Source organism: Phacochoerus africanus, chromosome 4 (genome assembly GCF_016906955.1).
Source record: "Phacochoerus africanus isolate WHEZ1 chromosome 4, ROS_Pafr_v1, whole genome shotgun sequence".
Lineage (NCBI taxonomy): Eukaryota > Metazoa > Chordata > Mammalia > Artiodactyla > Suidae > Phacochoerus > Phacochoerus africanus.
The window spans coordinates 143,893,331-143,912,971 of NC_062547.1; the positions used below are offsets into that span (position 1 = coordinate 143,893,331).

At 49.6% G+C, this 19,641-nt stretch overlaps 1 long non-coding RNA gene across 2 annotated transcripts in view; it reads left to right on the forward strand.

The window, feature by feature from the left end:
* The window catches only part of LOC125126472 (uncharacterized), a 57,046-nt gene extending 38,647 nt beyond the window's left edge, over positions 1-18,399 (forward strand). Inside the window, exons 3-4 of one of the 2 annotated variants that reach the window (XR_007134637.1) lie at positions 5,261-5,372; positions 18,315-18,399. This is a non-coding gene — a long non-coding RNA (uncharacterized LOC125126472). Of the gene's footprint in view, positions 1-5,260; positions 5,373-9,208; positions 9,251-18,314 lie in introns of those variants that run through there. The other variant, XR_007134638.1, reaches the window with a different exon arrangement.
* The last annotated feature ends 1,242 nt before the right edge of the window (positions 18,400-19,641 follow it).

Genomic DNA, 19,641 nt, shown 5'->3' on the forward strand with positions numbered 1-19,641 from the left:
TCAGGAGATGGTGCCTACAGGGGAGAATTGAGGTTTTATGGGGACCTGAAGCTCGAACAATTTGAGAGCTCTTTTTAAGAGAAATAATAATTTCGAAAGTACATATATAAATCAATAATAAATGAAAAGTCCAATATTAAGACTATAAGTGAATATTTATTGAGAGTGAGAGGAGAGACGCTGGTGACTCATCGGGTTCAAGATCTGGTGGTGTTACTGCTGTGGCATGGGTTTGATTCCAAGCCCGGGAACTTACACATGCCATGAGCACAGCCAAAAAGATAAATTAAATAAATTAATTAATGAATAATATCGTGAGAAAAGAGTTGTACCAATTTACATATTTTAAAAGTCACCTTGGAGTTCTGTGGTGGTGCATCAGGTTAAAAATCTCTGAAGCGGCACGGGTCGATCCCCGGCCTGGTGCTGTGGGTTAAGGATCCGGCATTGCTGTGAGCTGTGGTTGTAGGGTGCAGATGTGGCTTGGATCTGGTGTTACTGTGGCTGTGGTCTAGGCTGGCTGTTGCAGCTCCAGTTTGATGTCTAGCCTGGGAGCTTCCATATGCCACGGGTGCGGCCCTAAAGAGCAAAAAATAAAATAAGGTAAAGTAATTTTCTGGAGAGAGACTAGAGGAGAATTCAGCCTTTTCTCAGGCATGGTTGGTCAGCATTTGCTTTTTGTTATTGACAGTTTAGATTTGGAAAATGAGCTACGCTAGTCAGACATACGTGCTGTTTGTAGTATTATTACCTGTTCGTGGACCATAAACAGAGGAATTTTGGCAAGTTCTGTTTTTTATGATTCCCATCAAAAAGGAACAAGAAGCTCTCTTGTGTTGTAATTGTATGTATGCAGGATGTTTCTGATGAAAGAGAACTTCCCTAGACCAGGGGCTGCAAACCTTCTACTTTGGATTTCACAGATCCAGGAAGTGGAAGCTCCTCTCAGGGGCTGGCATCTGACTCTGTACTTTTTTTTTTTTTTTGTCTTTTTAGGGCCACACCCAAGGCATATGGAGATTCCCAGGCTAGGGGCTGAATCAGAGCTGCAGCCGCTGGTGGCACAGCCACAGCAACACCAGATCTGAGCTGCGTCTGCAACCTACACCACAGCTCACGGCAGTGCCGGATCCTTAGCCCACTGAGCGAGGCCAAGGATAGAACCTGTGTCCTCATGGATCCTGGTCAGGTTTGTTACTGCTGCACCAGCACGGGAACTCCCTGGCTCTACATTTTAAACCCTCCTCCTTTCCTCTGTGCTTGCCAGTGTTGGGCAGTGTGGGGCCTCTTCACAGGGCAGTGCCGACACTGCTGCAGCGTCAGGAAGCAGCTGGTGGACCCTGGGTGCAGGAGGACGCCTGGGAGCCGGGCCTGGCCTGGAGGTTAACAGTAACTCAGCACTAGTGAAGGTAACTGCAAACCACATGAACACACCCCCCAAATGCAAACTCGATGTCCCCCCAGTTTGGCTCCTGCTTGGGAAGTCCCTGCATGCCAGAGGCCAGTGGCGCATCACCCAGTGGGTGGGCACGAGTGACAGAGGGAAGCTGGAATGAGGACAGACCGTGCTTTGTCCCCTTGTGGTTAAGGCTTGACTCTGGGAAAGCTTAGAGAAATCCAAGATCACATCCCAACACGACGCCCTGGAAGGCGCCGCCACAAGCAAGGGCTCTGAAGCTTCAGGGCTGTGAGCTCCGCCCAGCACCTGGTAGTAGCTCTTGTTCCCAGTCTGGTTTGTTCTGGTAAAGGGCAGTGCTGTGGAGCCCTGCAGCCCATTCGCAAGCGTCGTGACCTTGCTGGCTGGTTGATCGCCTCCGAGAACCTGCTTCCTGGGGAGTCAGCAGGACACGCTTCCTAGCATTGGGCAGGTGAACTCCGAGGGCAGGCGGTGTTCTGTTTACGGCCGTGCCCACGCGGTGCGGGACGCACAGCCACACTAAACATCTGCTTTGTGGATTTAATGAAATGCAGGGGTGTTTGAGGGATTTAGCCCCAGCTCTCAGAGGAAAGAAATCCCAGGCTTAGTGAACTTAAGTCCCTTTCCCGTCCTGCACACTGCCTCTCATCACACCCAAGGGAGACCCTGAGTCCCTGGGCGTCCTCTCCATCCTGCTGACCCCCGACGTGAGCTGAATCAGAAGGGGCAGTTTAACTCACTTCCAAGAGCCTGAGATAGTCATCTAAGTGATTCCCTCCTTTATGGACACAAGCCAGGGTCCCTGGAATGCTCTCTGGTCCATGGAATCCACCATTCCAGAGGCTCTCCCGCCTTCTCTCCCTCCCTGATCTGACCTGGGTCCCTGCTCCGGAGGTCGTAGGAGAGGCGAGAGTTGGAAGAACCAAGGTGAGTGGTTTTGAGCCATGCAATAGGCTGAAAGTAAAGTCTGGAAGACGCATGGCTCTGGGGCTTGCAGGGTTTAGCAGGGGCAACCCTCGAAATTATTGACATTCCTGCCGAGAACACCGGGAGGCCCCTCGTGGGCGAGAGCCCACCCCCCCTTAACAACTCCCTTCAATTCCAAGAGGTCCTTGAGCACAGCTAGGAGTCACTGCGTGCTGCAGAACCGTGGAGCGTCAGTGGGGACTTTGTCGTTATGTGACAGGAGCCATCGTCTAAGGATCCATGGCTGCAGGTTTGTCACTCTGCCAGCTGTGCAGGGCAGGTGGCAAAACCCCAGGCTGAGCCCTGCAGATGGAGCGCATCTCTCTGCCCCACTTCCCTGCTGCCTGGCGTAGGTTTCCAGCCAAGCCCTGCACCGGCTTCCACCTCTGTGTCATGATGGGCTGCCCCGATGGGGAGATGGGGAGAGCCTGTGCTGTGCTTTTGATGGGGAGCTCAGGGCAGGGACAAGGGAGCGCTCACCCCCACCCCCTGCCCCAATTAATAAGACAACCGGGTTGGTGCAGCCTTTGCTTCCAGCCCGATTCACTTCTCCCTCCAGCCCTGGGATAATATTTATATACAAATGCTGGCTCTGATCTCTACCAGGAAAAACACCAGCTGCTCCGAAACTCTTCTTGCATGTGATGGAGAGCGAAGCGCGGGGCCTCACGTGGGCCCCCTTGAGCTTCTCTGGAGGACGTCCGGGGACGTTTTATTTGTGTTTTGCAATGTTATCCAAGGGCTGTGTCCAGGCAACGGAAGATCTGTCAGAGCCGAGAAAACGTCTCCTTCCTTTTAGAAAAGACAGAGATTAGGCATCTCGGGGCCTCTGACACATGCATTGCTGGTGGTTTTGATGGAGTTTTCGTTTACAGAAGGCATGTGCAGAAGTGAGAACGCCAAAGATCCAGGCTGCCAGTGTTGAGAAGATGCCTGGGGACGGCACACATACTCCATTCCCTGGCAGGGGTGTTAGTTAGTGCAGGCTTTTGGAGGGAAACCAGGCATCCTTTTTGGAATAAAATGACAATGACCTTGATGCAGGCATTCCGTGCCTTGGAAACTCCCCTGGAGTTGGCTTGCCCCGAGTGTACCAGACGCCCGTTCACAAATGCTCCCTGCACCCAAAGTAGGAAATCACCCATGTCTCTCAGCAGGGGGCTGGCTCCCTAAATTATGGTTCCTCCAAGGGCTGGACAACCGTTGGCTATTAAAGAAAACGAACAAAGTCCATCCTAACAGGGGCCAACCCAGAGCACGTACTCTGGCCCCCACTGCTCCTGCTCAGATCCCCACTGTGTCCTTTCGCACACGTGGCCGCCCAGAGCAGGTGAGCAGATGAGCAGGTGAGCAGGTGAGAGAGGTGAGCCACACCCCAGCTCTGCCTCTGAATTGCCAGGCACTTTCAACTCAGGGCACTTACTCTTCCCGCTGTTCTGCGTGCTTTATGTATTTTACAATAGAGACACACTTACATGGTTGTACTCATTCATCTTCACAGCAAGCCTTTTGGTTACTGTTGTTAGAATATTTCTACACACGAGAGAAGAGATGTTAAGTGACTCGTTCAAGGTCATGTCTCTAGTAAGGAAGTGAGCTGGGCTTCAAGCCCGCTGGCCCCAGGGTCTATAAGTACTTCCCAGATGCCGGCAGGTCCAGCTATGGAAAGATGCCTTTGACTTATTAGTAAGTGAAACATCCAAGTAGCAGAGAAATAGAGTGTGATTTTACTTACGTTAAAAAAAGTTTGTGTGTGTGTGTGCGCACTTGTGAACTCATCACCTATGTTTGTAAAGATAACGTAAAAATCAAAAGCAAGTTCTGGAAGGATGCATATCCAGTCATCAGTTCCCTCTAGCGAGGGTTGGTAGATGGAAGAAGCAAACAGGATTTTTTTCTTTTTACTTTTCACTAGGTATCGTTTTTTAAAAGTTTTGTTTTATTTTATTTTATCTTATCTTATTTTTTGTATTTTTAGAGCTGCACCCATGGCATATGGAGGTTCCCAGGCTAGGGGTCGAATCAGAGCTGTAGCCACTGGTCCACACCACAGCTGCAGCAACACCTGATCCAAGCCGTGTTTGTGACCTACACCGCAGCTCACGGCAGTGCTGGATCCTTAACCCACTGAGCGAGGCCAGGGAGTGGACCTGCGACCTCATGGATACTAACCAGATTCATTTCCTCTGAACCTCCCTTATAAAGTTTTTTTTTTAATTTTATTTTTTATTTTATTTTTATGGCCACCCCCACAGCATGTGGAAGTTTCCGAGCCAGGGTTGGAATCGGAGCCACAAATATAACTTATACCACAGCCGCGCCTTCTTTAACCCAGTGTACCAGGCTGGGGATTGAACCCTTGCCTGTGCAGTGACCCAAGTGGTGGCAGTAGGATTCTTAACCCATTGTGCCACAGTGGAAACTCCCAAAAGTTTTTGTTTTGTTTTTAAATTGAGGTCTAGCACGGCTCGGATCCCACGTTGCTGTGGCTCTGGTGTAGGCTTGGCAGCTACAGCTCCGATTAGACCCCCAGCCTAGGAACCTCCATATGCCATGGGTGTGGCCCTAGAAAAGGCAAAAAGACAAAAAAAAATTTTTAATTGAGGTCTACTTGGTGTATAGTATTATATAAGTTCCAGGCACAGTGATTCACACGTCTTAAAAGTTACACTCCATATGTATAGTTATTATAAAATATTGGCTCTATTCCCTCTGCTGTGCAGTACATCCTTGTAGCTTATTTTATACACAGTTAACTAGGTGTAGTTTCATGTTTTCTTGAATAGGTGCTTTTGGAATTTGAAAAAAAGGAAGCCTGAGCATACTATCAAGGTGATCGTTAAAAGGAATAATTATTTTGTTCCTATTTCTCTGTAGCCCCTGAGAACGGAGAGACTTCCTCTAAACCTGGGCCCAGAGTAAACCTGGGGATTAACTCCAAAGTAAAAGACGTGGAGTGAAGCCTAACAGGCCTTGCCGAAAATTAGACGTAAGTAGTTCAAGGAGTTGTTCCGATTGGCTGAAAGGCATTCTGAGATAATTACTCTTGTTTTCATTACTCTCAAAAGTCTCGCCTCCTCCTGGAAGCGGAGGCCGGGTCAGTGGAGGAGTGACAGTGGTTTTCACTCTTATTTTTGTGTGTGTGTGTCTTTTGAGGGCCGCACTCGCAGCATACGGAGGTTCCCAGGCTAGGGGTCCCATCAGAGCTGTGGTTGCCCACCTACGCCCCAGGCACAGCAACCCAGGATCCGGGCCGCCTCTGTGACCTACACCACAGCTCACGGCAAGGCCGGATCCTTCACCCACTGAGCGGGGCCAGGGATCGAACCCGCAACCTCATGGTTCCTAGTCAGATTCGTTTCCGCTGCACCACGATGGGAACTCTGATGGTGGTTTTCTGGACAGACAAGCCCTCTCTCTATTCCATCTTCCCTCCCTCGCCCCCCGCATTTAATGAGTTCGCTTGGTGCATTATTGCATCTCATGTAAACACTCCAGGTACCTGGACTTTGTTTAAACATGGTCCCTGCAGGGTCATCCCGTAAAGGTGGACTGAGGGGGTGCATTGCCTTTTTAGGTGCTTCACAGTTTGCAAATCTTACCCTCCCTCGTGATTTCAGGGAGCGGGGGCTGGCGCCGTGTCACACTGTAAAGCTCTGGGTACAGCATTCCTTTCGGAGTTAAACCACGCAGGGGCCTAGGAGAGGGGCTGATGGGGAAAACAAGGGCTGTCCAAATTTTAGTCCTCAAAGGTCTCCTGTGGCTCAGCGCTGCCACCTTCCCCATGCCGTTCAAAAAAAAAGAAAGAAAAAATTTTAATCCTCCCTTAAACATAGCAGTGTTTTTTTGTTTGTTTGTTTGTTTGCCATTTCTTGGGCCACTCCCATGGCATATGGAGGTTCCCAGGCTAGGGGTCCAGTTGGAGCCGTAGCTGCCGGCCTACACCACAGCCACAGCAACGCGGGATCCGAGCCACGTCTGAGAACTACACCACAGCTCATGGCAATGCCGGATTCTTAACCCACTGAGCAAGGCCAGGGATCGAACCCACAACCTCATGGTTCCTAGTCGGATTCGTTAAGCACTGAGCCACGACAGGAACTCCAAAAACCCCAGTGTTTAAGTATGACTTGTGAAATGTGACCGAGAGTAGAGAGAATGTAGATAATAGCTCTACTGGTTGTGTCAGGTCAGAAGCACCCTGTATTTCCATGTAATTTCTTGTTTTAATTCTTGAAACAACTTAAGGGGATTTTTTTTTTTTTTTTTTGGCTGCACCCACGGCATTCAGAAGTTCCTGGGCCGGGGATCAAACCTGCACCACAGCAGTGACCCAAGCCACTGCAGTGACAGTGCTGGATCTTAACTCACTGAGCCTCTTAACTCACTGAGCCACATGGGAGCTCTGAGGGAATATGATCTCCATAAGGAAGCTGAGGCTCAGGGCGTTTACCGAAAGCCCCGGGAATTATACACGTGGACAGTGGGAGGTGAATTTCTCACCCAGGTCTGTCTGTCTGCAAATTCCTAGCTGCTGAGCCGCTCAACAGAGGAAATAAGAGAGAAAAAGTATCACTCAGATACCACGATACTACCTCCCTAACATACTGTTAGCAATTTAGGTTTATTTCCTTTATCTCTTGAAACAAAACTAAATTAAAAAAACAACTTGATTGGAGTTCCTGTCGTGGCTCAGGGGTTAACGAATCCGACTAGGAACCATGAGGTTGTGAGTTCGATCCCTGGCCTTGCTCAGTGGGTTAAGGATCTGGCGTTGCCATGAGCTGTGGTGTAGGTTGCAGACTCGGCTCAGATCCCGTGTTGCTGTGGCTGTGGTATAGGCCGGCGGCTACAGCTCTGATTAGACCCCTAGCCTGGGAACCTCCATATGCCACGGGAGTGGCCCTAGAAAAGACAAAAAAAAAACCCCCAAAAACCAAACAAAAAAATACAAACAAACAAACAAAAAACAACTTGGTTGTCAGTAGTAATCCTATAAAATGTTTATATCCTGTTTTCTTTTTCCACTGCCTTCCTTGTTGCTTCGTGCTGTCATTTTAAATGATTGCACTCTTCTTCCAACACCAGAGTAAAAAAAAGTCATAAGCCGATTAAAAAATGGTGTAAGGACTGGCAAAGACATTTCTCCAAAGAGGACCTACAGATGGCCAACTGGGAGGTGAGAAAATGATCAGCATTCTCAGTCATCAGGGAAATGCAAATCAAACCGTAATGAGATAGCACCTCACATCTGCCACCTCACATCTGTTATCAAAAACCAAGATGGGAGTTCCCTTCGTGGCTCAGTGGTTAACGAACCTGACTAGGATCCATGAAGATGTGGACTGGATCCCTGACCTCGCTCAGTGGGTTAAGGATCCAGCGTTGCCGTGAGCTGTGGTGTAGGTCCCAGACACAGCTCGGGTCTGGTGTTGCTGTGGCTCTGGCACAGGCCAATGGCTGTAGTTCCGATTCGATTTGACCCCTAGCCTGGGAACTTCATATGCCACAGGTGTGGTCCTCAAAAGCAAAAACAAATCAAAACGAAGAAAAGCGTTGGTGAGGACGTGGAGAAATTGGAACCTTGGACGCTCTTGGTGGGAAGGCAGAATGGTGCAGCTGCTGCTACAGAAAACAGTATGGCATAGCCTCAAATTCAGAATAGGAATTCCCTTGTGGTGCAGTGGGTTAAGGATCCAGCATTGTCATTGCAGCAGCTTGCGCTGCTGCTGTGGCATGAGTTTGATCCCTGGCCCTGGAACTTCCGCATGCTGTGGGTGCAGCAAAAAAAAAGAAAAAAAAATCAAAGTAGAATTATCATAGGATCCACTTGTGGGAATTACCCAAACGAATTGAAATTAGGATCTTGAAGGGATAGTAGTATTTCTGTGTCTGTGGCAGCATTATTCTCAGAAGCCAAGATGCGGACTCAGTCGACATGTACATTGCCAGATGGATGGATCAAGGTGGGATATGCACAAATGGAACATTATTCAGCTTTTAAAAGGGATGAAATTCTGCCATATGTGACAGCATGGATGAAACTTGAGGACATCACACTAAATGAAATAAGCCATCCTCAGAAAGAGGAAATACTACGTAATTCCACTTGTCCTGGGGTTTCTAAACTAGTGAAGTTCATAGAATCAGTGGAAGAGGGATGGAGGGGGCTGGGGCGGGGGGGGTGGGGAGAGGAGTTACCAGTCAATGAGCATTAAGTTTCAGTCAAAGATGAATAAACCCTAGAGATCCGCTGAACTACGGTATCAAGTGTCTGCTCTAACATACTCTACACTAAAAATTTGTTAAAATGGAGTTCCCATCGTGGCACAGTGGAAACGAATCCGACTAGGAACCATGAGGTTTCAGGTTCGATTCCTGGCCTCGCTCAGTGGGTTAAGGATCTGGCATTGCGGTGAGCTGTGGTGTAGGTCGCAGACGCGACTTGGATCCTGCATGGCTGTGGCTGTGGTGTAGACCGGCGGCAGCCGTAGCTCTGATTAGACCCCTAGCCTGGGAATCTCCATATGCTGCAGGTGTGGCCCTAAAAAGAAAAAAAAATTTTTTTGTTAAGAGGGTGGATCTCCTGTTGTGTTCTTATCACAATAAAATTAAAAAAAAAAAAAAAAAGTTGCATCCTCTTCCAGGAGAATGGTGTTCTTTGGAGAGAATTCCCAGAGAAGGAATTGGTAGGTTGGCATGTATGAAAGTTTTTACGGTCTTTTTTAAATTTGAAATTTAAAAATTGAGATATAATTGACATATAACGTTATGTAAGTTTAAGCTGTACCAAGTTTTTTTGGGGGGGGCTTTTTGTCTTTTTAGGGCCGCACCGAAATGCCGGATCCTTAACCCACTGAGCGAGGCCAGGGAGCGAACCTGCAACCTCATGGATCCTAGTTGGGTCCGCTAACCGCTAAGCCACGATGGGAACTCCAAGGTGCACCAAGTATTTTTATGATTTTTGCTACACATTGCTAAACTGCTTTTCCAAAGAGCTGTATTAATTTACACTTTGACCATCAATTTTGAGGATATTTTCATCACCTTCTTGCAGGCATTAGTGATTGCTAATAAATGAAGATACACCGAAAGTCTGACTCGTTCGCTGGATACATACCAAACTGGTCACAGGGGTTAGTTTGGAGTCTGGGTGAGCGCTGGTGGTGGCGCTGGGAACAGGCATGTATATTTCTCCCTTTAATGTGGGGCTATTACCAATATTTTACAGCAGGCATATATTACTTGTGTAATATATATGTACATGTTAAACTTTTTATTTGAGATCATTTGTCTTACCGACAGACTGCAAAAATAATTTAAAAAATTCCCAGTATTCTCTTTGTAATGTTTTTAAAAGAAATATGCCCCATCTGTCAGTCTGTCCAGCGCCAAGACTCTGTAAGTCAGAGCTTCTGGGTGAGTAGAGCCTAACAGCAACTTAGGGGAAATGCTCATTGAAATGCAGACTCCTAGGCCTGAGCAGGATCTATGAGAGCAGAATGTTTGGGGGCGAGCCTGAAAATCTGCATGTAATTCATTCATTTATTTAAAATGACTTTTTTTTTGGCCGTGCCCAAGTCGTGTGGAAATTCTGGGGCCAGGGATCGGACCTGTGCCATAGCCATGACAATGCCTGACCCTTAACCTGCTGCGCCACCAGGGAACTCCTGAAAAGCTGCATTTTAAACAGCTCTCCCACCCCTACTCCCTGGCCCAGGGTGGAGAACTACTGTTGAGAAACTTCCTCCTATGGATTCTGTTTCCTCCAGCAATATTGTGACTTCCTTACTTGGAAAGCCCACCCGTGTGCAGGGGTTGAGAAAAGTGAGTGAAATCTGAGCACCTTTGTTGGGATTCTTCACACTTTGTGCTGCTACTGCTTCGCTGCAGCCAACTTGTCTGTAATTTGTTTCCTCAAGAGCCTGCCGTCTCCCTTAAACTGAAGACAGTTTCAGGGGAGGCCTGATCCAGAAAGCCGTGCAGGTGTGGGCGGCACTCCTTCTCCCCCTCGGCCGGCCTCTCATCCTGGATATTCCCTGGAGTGGTGCCGCCAGGAGGCCCTGAAAGCGGGAGGGAGCCCGGATTCTGGCTGCAGGTCCTTCTGCTGTTGCTCTTGTCTGATGCTGGTGCTTTTCCATGCACGCTTTATTTCCCCTGGACTTGGGTGGGGTGGGCATGGCTTTCCATGTGTGTGTTCTCCAGTGGCCATGTGCCAGGTCTGCTGCCACCCCCCCGCCCCACAAGCCCTCCCCTGCCCCAACCTTTTCCATGTCCCTTGCCCCCTGTGCTGTTCTTTCCAGCTTGTGGATCTGACCCTGTCCCCTAATAATTTAGCTTGGGGACTGAATGACTATGAGAAAGAAATAGTGAGAAATGTGGCTAGAAGGAGAGCAGGAAGCCCAACTGGGGAGGATGGCATTTAAGATCAAAGAAGATGCCTGTATAACCCTTGCAAGCGAAATAAAACATTAAAAAAACCCAAACCCCCAAAAACCTAATGGTTAATAGAGACCATTTGGAAAATGAAGAAAGTAGGACATAAAGGGACAAAAAAGTTGCCAGCCTTTCCCCCAGCCAAATCAATCTGCTGCCTGCTTTTGGGCGTGGTATAGTGTGTGCATGTGTGTGTGCGTGTGTGTAAGGGCGCCGGCCCCGGATCTGGCAAATCTCAGTTCATATCCCTTCTTTCCCCCATCAGCTGTGGGAACCATTAGGTGGCTTCGTTATCCTCTTGGAGCTGCGATTTTCTCATTGGTTAAATGAGGCTAAAAATAGTTTCTAACCTGTAGGCTCACCGTGAAGATTAAAAAAGAAGGTACAGCAGTTAGCAGGATGCTTGCTCAGTGTCAGTTCTTTTTCATCTTGTTCATTTCCTCTCAGTCCTTTCCCTGTAAGCAGTGCTCTTGTTCTCACTTGGCCTTGATCCCACCAACTATGTAATTGTATTTCTTGCTTGTTTCACTTGACATGGCAGCCCAGGCAAGGTCCAAGCTGTTTTCCACTAATAAACATACATTTTAGTGGTTGTTGAGTGGATAGATCAGTTGCATCGGAGTTGAGTGAACCACTTCTTCACTGTGAGTCACGGACGTGATTTCGGGTTCACTGTTTTGAGATACACCCAGGTATGAACACCGTTATGTGTCACATGTCACCCTCTTGCTTCCAGTACAGCCAGATGCAACCGTTTCCTTGGGGGAAAATTCTTACAAGGGAGATTATAAAGTCACACAGCCTGGATGCTTAGCAAGGTTTGTGACCTCTTCTGCCAAAGTGGACCCTGTGATGTTGGCCTCCGCTTGTTTTTTCAAGGCAAAGGATGAGACTCAGGCTGAGGCTTCTGGATTTTGTTATTCAGGGCAGCTGTGGGGGCTGTCAGGGTCGGAGAAACCGAATCAGAGTTTGAATGGATCCATCTGGCCATCACTGGGGCGGGGGGGGGGGAAGGGGTAGATGGGGAAGGGCCAATATTAGGGGCTTACATGGTGAGACTGCACCAGGACTGTGGTGCCATAGCTGTCTGTGAACCTGGCTCTCTTCTCATGGCAACAATTGGTCCTATGTATACAGGAGAATCTGTGGTCACAGTCTCAAAATCCCTTCCTTTCTTTCTTCTTTCTTTCAGGTTCTGTACAATTTATTTTTTCCTTTTTTAAAGAATTAAAGTATAGTTGATGTACGCTATTCCATAAGTTGCAGGTGTACGCTAGAGCGATTCACCTTTTTTTTAAAGGCTGATGCTTCACGTATAGTTACTATGCAGTATTGGCTATGTTCCCTGTTGAGTAATATGTCCCCGTAGCTTATTTTATACCCAGGAGTCTATACCCCTTAATCTCCTACCCCTATCTTGCCCCTCCCGTTCTCTCTCCCCCCTCCCCTCTTTGTTCTCTGATTTTTCTTCTATTATATTCACTCCTTTGTTGTCTATTTTAGATTCCACATGTGATATCATACAATATTTGTCCTTCTCTGTCTTATTTCACTTAGCGTAAGACCCTCCGAGTCCACCCGTGTTGCTGTAAGTGGCAAAATCTCATTCTTTTTTATGGCTAACATTCCATGGTGTATATACACCACATCGTCTTTATTCACCTGTTGATGGACACTTAGGTTGCTTCTATATCTTGGCACTTGTGACTAGTGCTGCTATGAACATTGGGGTGCATGATCTTTGGGGTTGTTTTTTTTAAAGAGCCGTACCCACGGCATAAGGAGATTCCCAGGCTAGGGGTCTAATCGGAGCTGCAGCTGCCAACCTACACCACAGCCACAGCAATGGCAGATCGGAGCCGAGTCTGCGACCTACGCCATAGCTCACGGCAATGCCGGATCCTTAACCCACTAAGCGAGGCCAGGGATCGAACCTGCAACCTCATGGTCACTGGTCCGATTCATTTCGAAAGCACCACAGTGGGAACTCCTTCATGATCTTTTTGAATTAGTTTTGTCTTTTCTGGATATCTGCCTAGGAGTGGAATTTCTGGGTCCTATGGTAGTTCTATTTTCAGTTTTTTGAGAAGCCTCAAATACTGTTTTCTACAGTGGCTGCACCAACTTACATTCCCACCAACAGGGTAGGAGAGTTCCCTTTTCTCTCACAATCCTGCTTTCGTCATGTATTGCTCCACTTATGTGAATGTATGCCTTTTCAATCCAGCCTAAGTAGCTTCCCATTCTTTCCATCCTCTGCGATCAAAATAAACTCTTCATGTTTAGGGATTGCAGGTGAAGATAGTGAATGAGCCTGTGAGACCTGGTGTCCCTGCCTTTCTCGGGACCCCAACCCTTAGGGTTCAGTTTCCCAGTCTGGGAAATGGTACCAAATGCCCAGGATTCATCAAACAAGGTATTTTACCTACAGCACAGAAAGTGCTGCGTGTTTCGTGTGATTCGTATCTATTTTCCTCTTTCTAAATTAAAGCCTCCTGTAGAAGGAAACTAATTCAACATCTAGATTCTCCACTTTCCTTCCCTCTACAACCCCACAAGGGCATCCGGATTAGGGAGCAATACCAGGAAGCCCCCCTTTCCAAAACCAGTGCTCCATGAACCCGTGAGGATGGGAGGCGAGGAGGGCTGGTGGTGGGGGGCTGCAGAGGTAGGTTTAACCTGTCATCCTGGGATGCAGGACTTTTGGTTCTAAATCCCTGACACTCCCTGGCCACCTGGGATGCTTGGTCACCGTAGCATGATGACAGCAGGTGACAGCATCTGGGGAAGTTGTCCGAGGGAGAGAGAACCAGAATCCGGAGAATTCGAGAAGGGTTCCTTTTTCCTTTGATTGCTGTTGGACCTACCTATGTGGAAATTCATTTCACCTGGACCGCCAGGGAATGAATTGGCCAGAGAAGAGGCAGGGGTGGGGGATGGGCAGGTAATTGCTTCCTCGGAGGTGGGGGTAGGGCAGCTCAATATCTTGCAGACACAGAGGGTGTGAGTGGAGGCTGCGTGGCGTCTGTGCTTTCCAGGCCGGGCCATTTTCTGCTCTCTTGGCAGGAAGAGGGGTCAGTAGCCCTCAGCGGACTGCTAGGTGGACGAGGGGTGTTCCCGCTTCTGCCCAGGTACCCCCCCCATCCTTTGCATCTCTGTAGGAACAGCATTCTCCGAGGAGGCCGAAAGCGGGGAGGTGGCCGCATTTAGGCTGCCGGCCAGTGGAGGGGGGGGGGGTCAGTAGTCGGAATTTCCTCTTCCAGCGCTTTCAAAGCATTTTCAAATCGGATTAGCTTTCTGACAAACACTTGAGGGCTTGCTCTCCTCTGAGAGGCTCAAAGGGCCGAGGAGGAGCTGGCTCCTTTTCCTTTTATGTGGAAACCTCCTTGGGTCCTTTCTCTGGCCAGCCTCCTGCCCCCACGCTCTCTCCCCAAGCTTTCCAGAGTTCACCACCCACCAGGGCCCTGGCTCTCCCGCCGTGGTTTTGGGCCTCATGACCTCTTAAGCCTTCCAGAACTGCCGCTACGAGCAGGAGGGCTCGGCTCCCTCGCCCCGCACTGGCCTCATGAGTTTGCTGGGTGTGGAGAGGTGAGGTGACAGCAGCTGGCCTGTGGACTCCATGGGCCTCCTGCAGGGCAGCCGGTCTTTCCTCCTGGGGTGGAGGGAGCAGGAGGTGAGGGCAAAGCTGGGCTCACTTTTGGAGAGCAGAGAGCTGGCTCTCAGCCCCACCGTGGCTCCCCCCCCCATTTTTATTTATTTTTTTAAATTATATTTGTGTCTTTTTAGGGCCACTCCCCTGGTATATGGAGGTTCCCAGACTAGGGGTCGAATTGGAGCTGTAGCTACTTGTTTACACCACAGCCACGGCAATGCCGGATCCTTGACCCACGGAGTGTGGCCAGGAATCGAACCTGCGTCTTCACGCATACTAGTCAGATTCATTTCCGCTGAGCCATGACAGGGACGCCTTAAAGTTTTTCTTACATGGCCACACCTGTGGCATTTGGAAGTTCCCAGACCGGGGACTGAATCTGAGCTGCAGCCGTGGCAATGCTGGATCCTTTAGGCTGCTGCGCTGGCCTGGAGTCAAACTGCACCTCCATAGCAACCCTAGTGGGCGCTGAAGTTGGGTTCTTAAACCTGCTGTGCCACAGCAGGAACTCTCTTCCCCCTGTTTAATTAGGCCCCTGCCAAGGGTTAGGCAGTGCGTGTGTTGGGAAGAGGGGGAGGGGGGCCAGCTAAGCAGAGGCGTCACGCCTGTAGGTAGAGAGACTCCAGACTGGAGGGGGCGCTGTGCAGTGTGGGAGGGAGCGAGAGCACATGGTCGCGATGGATTGTGGGCTTTATTCTGCATGTTGTAGAAGACAGAAATTAAAGTCCACATTCAACTAGAGGATGACGCCCTGTGACCACTCTGATCATGGCTAGGGCAAGGTCAGGGTCCGGAAGATGACTTACAAGATGCGGTGGCAGGTAACCTGAGACCAAGACACAAAGCGGGGGTGGGGGTGGGGTCGCTGGATTTGTATCTGCAACAAAAACCCGTGGAGGGTCTCTTGTGTGTCCGATTGTCGTCTAGAAGCTGGAGGAGAGCCAAAACATAGAGACCTTGCCCTTAGGGAGCTTAGAGTCTGGTGGAGGGAGAAGATGAACAGAAAGATTCTGTGATGTTGGCCAGTGTCAGGCACCTGTTGAAATGGGAGGGAAGCCTTGATGGAAGACAAACGCTAAAGGAGAGCAGGTGTGAGTTCAACTCTGAGTCCATCAAAGACAGCTGGGCATTTACAACAACTATCAGGGGGAGAGGGTCCGGGATGAGGGAGCCGAGGGTAGGGGGTTTCTGCTAAACCAGGACTCTTGCCAAAGGTGGGCCAGGGGCTTAGGCATCCAAGCTGGGTAATGCGGACCCTGGTCAGATCTGGCGGGTAGAGGATGACTTTGCCGGAGTCTGTGCTGATGGCAGGTCAAGGTCAAGGTCCCCTTGAGAAGAGGGCTCAGAGGAGGCTGACGAGCGCTTGGTCAAGGATAGAGGGTCCCTGCTGTGGCACATGGGATTGGCAGCATCTCTGCAGCATGAGGACACAGGTTCAATCCCTGGCCGGGCCCAGTGGTTAAGGATCTGGGGTTGCTATAAATGTGGCGTAGGTCCCAACTATGGCTTGGATCCAATCCCTGGCCCAGGAGCTCCATATGCCATGGGGTAGCAAAAAAAAAAAAGTATGAATAAAAATAAAACAGGTGTGGGACAAAGCAGCCAGAGCGTGATGGGGTATTTTATGAGCAAGGCCCTTCTCAGGAGGGCTTTTTTCAGGCAGAAATTTCTATCACGTGAGAGAGCCAGAATTTCAGACACCCCAGGAGAAGGTAGTCCAGGTGGCAGAAACAGCCAGTGCAAAGGTCCTGAGGCCTGTAGAAAGCCTGTTAGAGGAACAGCAGGGGCCGTAGGTTGCAAGGTCAGGAGGGGGCGGGTCAGGGTGGATAGAGCACGTGGGGCCTTGCAGGTTGTGGCAAGTGGTGAGGGGCTGGGTGGAAGGATCTTTTGGAGCCAGCATGAGAGGGAGCTTTGCTCTGGAGGCCCTCAAGAGGCTGTGTGGCCCAGGCATGAAACAGGAGTTTGTGGGGAGTTCCCGTGGTGGCGCAGCGGAAAGGAATCCAACTAGGAACCACGGGGTTGCAGCTTTGATCCCTGGCCTCGCTCAGTGGGTTAAGGATCCAGCGTTGCCTGAGCTGGGGTGGAGGTCAGAGACACAGCTCAGATCTGACCTGGCTGTGGTGTAGGCTGGCAGCTGTAGCTTGGATTCGATCCCTAGCCTGGGAACCTCCATTTGCCACAGGTGTGGCGCTAAAAAGACAAACCAAGTTTGCTCCAGGAGTTCCTGCTGTGGTGCAGGCAATAAAGGAGCCCTTGCAGAGCCACAGCTGTGGCACAGGTCGCAGGTGGATTGGGATTCAATCCCTGGCTCTGAGCCCCCTCCCGGTCCTCCCATCCCCCAAATGAGGGGAGGAGATATGCCAAGGAGCATGCGAGGTGGTTGGTGGGGGTGGTAAGTGTTTGAGAAATCCTGGGAAAAGCAAAGGAAGTTGGGGGGGGGGAGGTGATCCAGAGGGGGAGGCGCGGATCAGGTGAGTCCTCTGCCGTCTTTTCAGTCAGGCCTTTTCAATCATTTTTAATTTTTTTAAATTTATTTATTGTCTTATAGGACCGCACTTGCAGCATATGGAGGTTCCCAGGCAAGGGATCTAATTGAAGCTGTAGCCGCCGGACTACGCCAGAGCCACAGCAATGCCAGATCTGAGCTGCCTCTTCAACCTATACCACAGCTCATGGCAATGCTGGATCCTTAACCCACTGAGCGAGGCCAGGGATCGAACCTGCAACCTGATGTTTCCTAGTCGGATTCCTTTCTGCTGTGCCAGGAGGGAACTCTTGAATCCTTTCTTAAAAGACAGCCTCTGTGTCAGTCAACTATACCCCAATTAAATAAAAAAGGGGTTGCCATTATTGCTTCGGCTTGGGTTCTGTCCCCAGCCTGGGAACTTCCACATGCCACGTGCGCAGCCAAAAAATAACATAATAATTAAAAAAAGAGAGCCTCTGTCCTTAGGTGAAAATCAGGCACTATCGGGAGGAAGGATTTCATTTGAAGAACTACAGAAGGGAGGGTTGTTGGAAATAAATTTGGAGCTGGTCTAGCAGGGCAGGCTGCCCTTCCCAGCGCTGGAGAGGCATCGTTAGGGCTGTTGCAGCGACTGGGGCCCATTCTTCGCGGGTCCATCTGCGCCTGGTGCCGGGAAGCAGGGGGTGAGCGCGCAGGCCTGGAAGTGAAGGCTGCTGAGCCCACGCATTTTACCCTCGGGGGCGCCCCACATCCTCTGGGGGCCCTGGCTTTCCCCTAGCCTGTCTTCAGCAAAGAAATCTGCAGAAGTCATCGTGCAGGCTTAGAACAAATCCTTTGTGCCAAAGAGGCCGGTGTTGGTGTTGGGTGGTGGAGACAGAGCCCCTGGGCTGCTCCACGATGCCCCTCGCTGGTGGCTAGCCCTGCTGAGCACTGGATTTTTTCGGGGAGGGGGGGAAATGGGATTGGGGGGCCAGGGTGATTTGGCAACATGTGAGTTAAAAAGCAGATGAAAACCCACAGAGTAAGCAGACATTCTTTTCTTTGCAGGCAAAATCCTGCCGAACATTGGAAGAGGGAGTATTTTTCTTGCTTTTTACACATTACATCCTGTGAGGGGAAGATTTGGACCAGATGAGGGCCAGGGGGCCTGTTGTATTTGCTTATTTCCTCTCCCCCACAACCAGAAATATTTTTTTTCCTTTTTTTTTTTCTTACCTAGTGAAGCTAATGCAGGGAAAAAAAAAATGTCCTGTAGAGTGGAAAAGTAAGATCTCAGAGGTCAAGGAGAAAAATCCACAAGGTTCTAGAAAGAATTCACTTTACCTTGCAATGCCTTCTAGGTCCAAAGACATAATTAATTCAAAATTTCACTCTAGGTTTCATCCCTGCTCCAGTGACATCTGCATTATTGAGTGGGAGAGAAAAAGGATCCCTAACAGATGAAGAGGCTGTCGGGGGCGCGGAAGGTAAGGCGTGTTTCTGAAATCCTAGGCGCACAGTGTGGAGAAAACAAAGTGGGTGACGTCAAGTGTTGGCATGATTTCTGTTCGGTAGGATGGGTTGCCTTAGAGAAGCCCGGTGCCTGAGGTGGTGTGAAGTGGGCGGTGATGTTTTTGATTGACAGCACTGGGGTCCCGGTTAGAGCTATGTCCCTGGCATGGCTGTGGGCAGCTGGATGGCTGGTAGGAAGTTAGCTCCCAAACCATAGCTGGTCCAGCTGGTCCTTTATACTGATGAATGTGTCAAGAACAGGATTCTCCTTCTTCTGAACCTGGACGGGGGCTCTGCCATTGGGGTTGGATGGCGGGGACTAGCCAGGATGAGCCATCTGAACTGTCTGCTCTTTTATCTGTCCTCCAAAGACGCTGTGGGCTGATTGTGAAAAGGAGAGGGCAGGAGGGGACAGTGCAGCCTTTGGGTTTGCCTTCGACTGGGCTTCCTTTGTGGCTTGTTGGAGCCTGTGTCGGGCTGGTGTCTTCCTTGGTGAGAGGGGATTATACGCTCTCGGGTGTGGTGGAGAAGACAACTGACCCGCTCAGGGGTCCAGGTGATGTGGAGAGCCGTGTATGGGGCTGGAACGGGTGAGGAAATCAGGTTCCTGGTCAACAGAGGTCCATGTGCGCCTCTGCAAGAAAGACGCATCTCAGAAATCACGTGACATTCCCCCCGCCCCGCCCCCCCCCCCCCCCCGACTGGATATCCGGTTGTCCCGCCACCTCTTGGGGGAAAGTGTATCCTTTCCTCATTGTACAGTACTGTCAAGTTTGTCCTGAATCACGTATCACAAACATTTGGGTCTGATTCCAGCCTTTCTATCTGTACCATTGGTGTCTTTTGCTAACACTGCATGATCTTAAATTCCCAGGTTTATACCCAATTAATTCAAATAAGCACCAGAAGATCTATCAGAAGTGTTCATGGAATTCTTATCCATAATAGCTCCAAACTGGGAACAATTCAAATGTCCATTGCCAGTGGAATGAATGAATAAATTATACTATATTTGTATAGTAGAAAAGAGCCTTAAAAATAATTTTTACTTCATGTGACCAGATGGATGAATCTCCCAGTCATAATTTTGAGTGACAGAAACGGTAGATACATCTTGCATGTTTCCATGGATATCAAACCAAAACCAGGCAAAACTAATCCATGATGTAAGCAGTTGGGAGAAGGGGGTACCCTTTGGAGCAGGGAACTGGC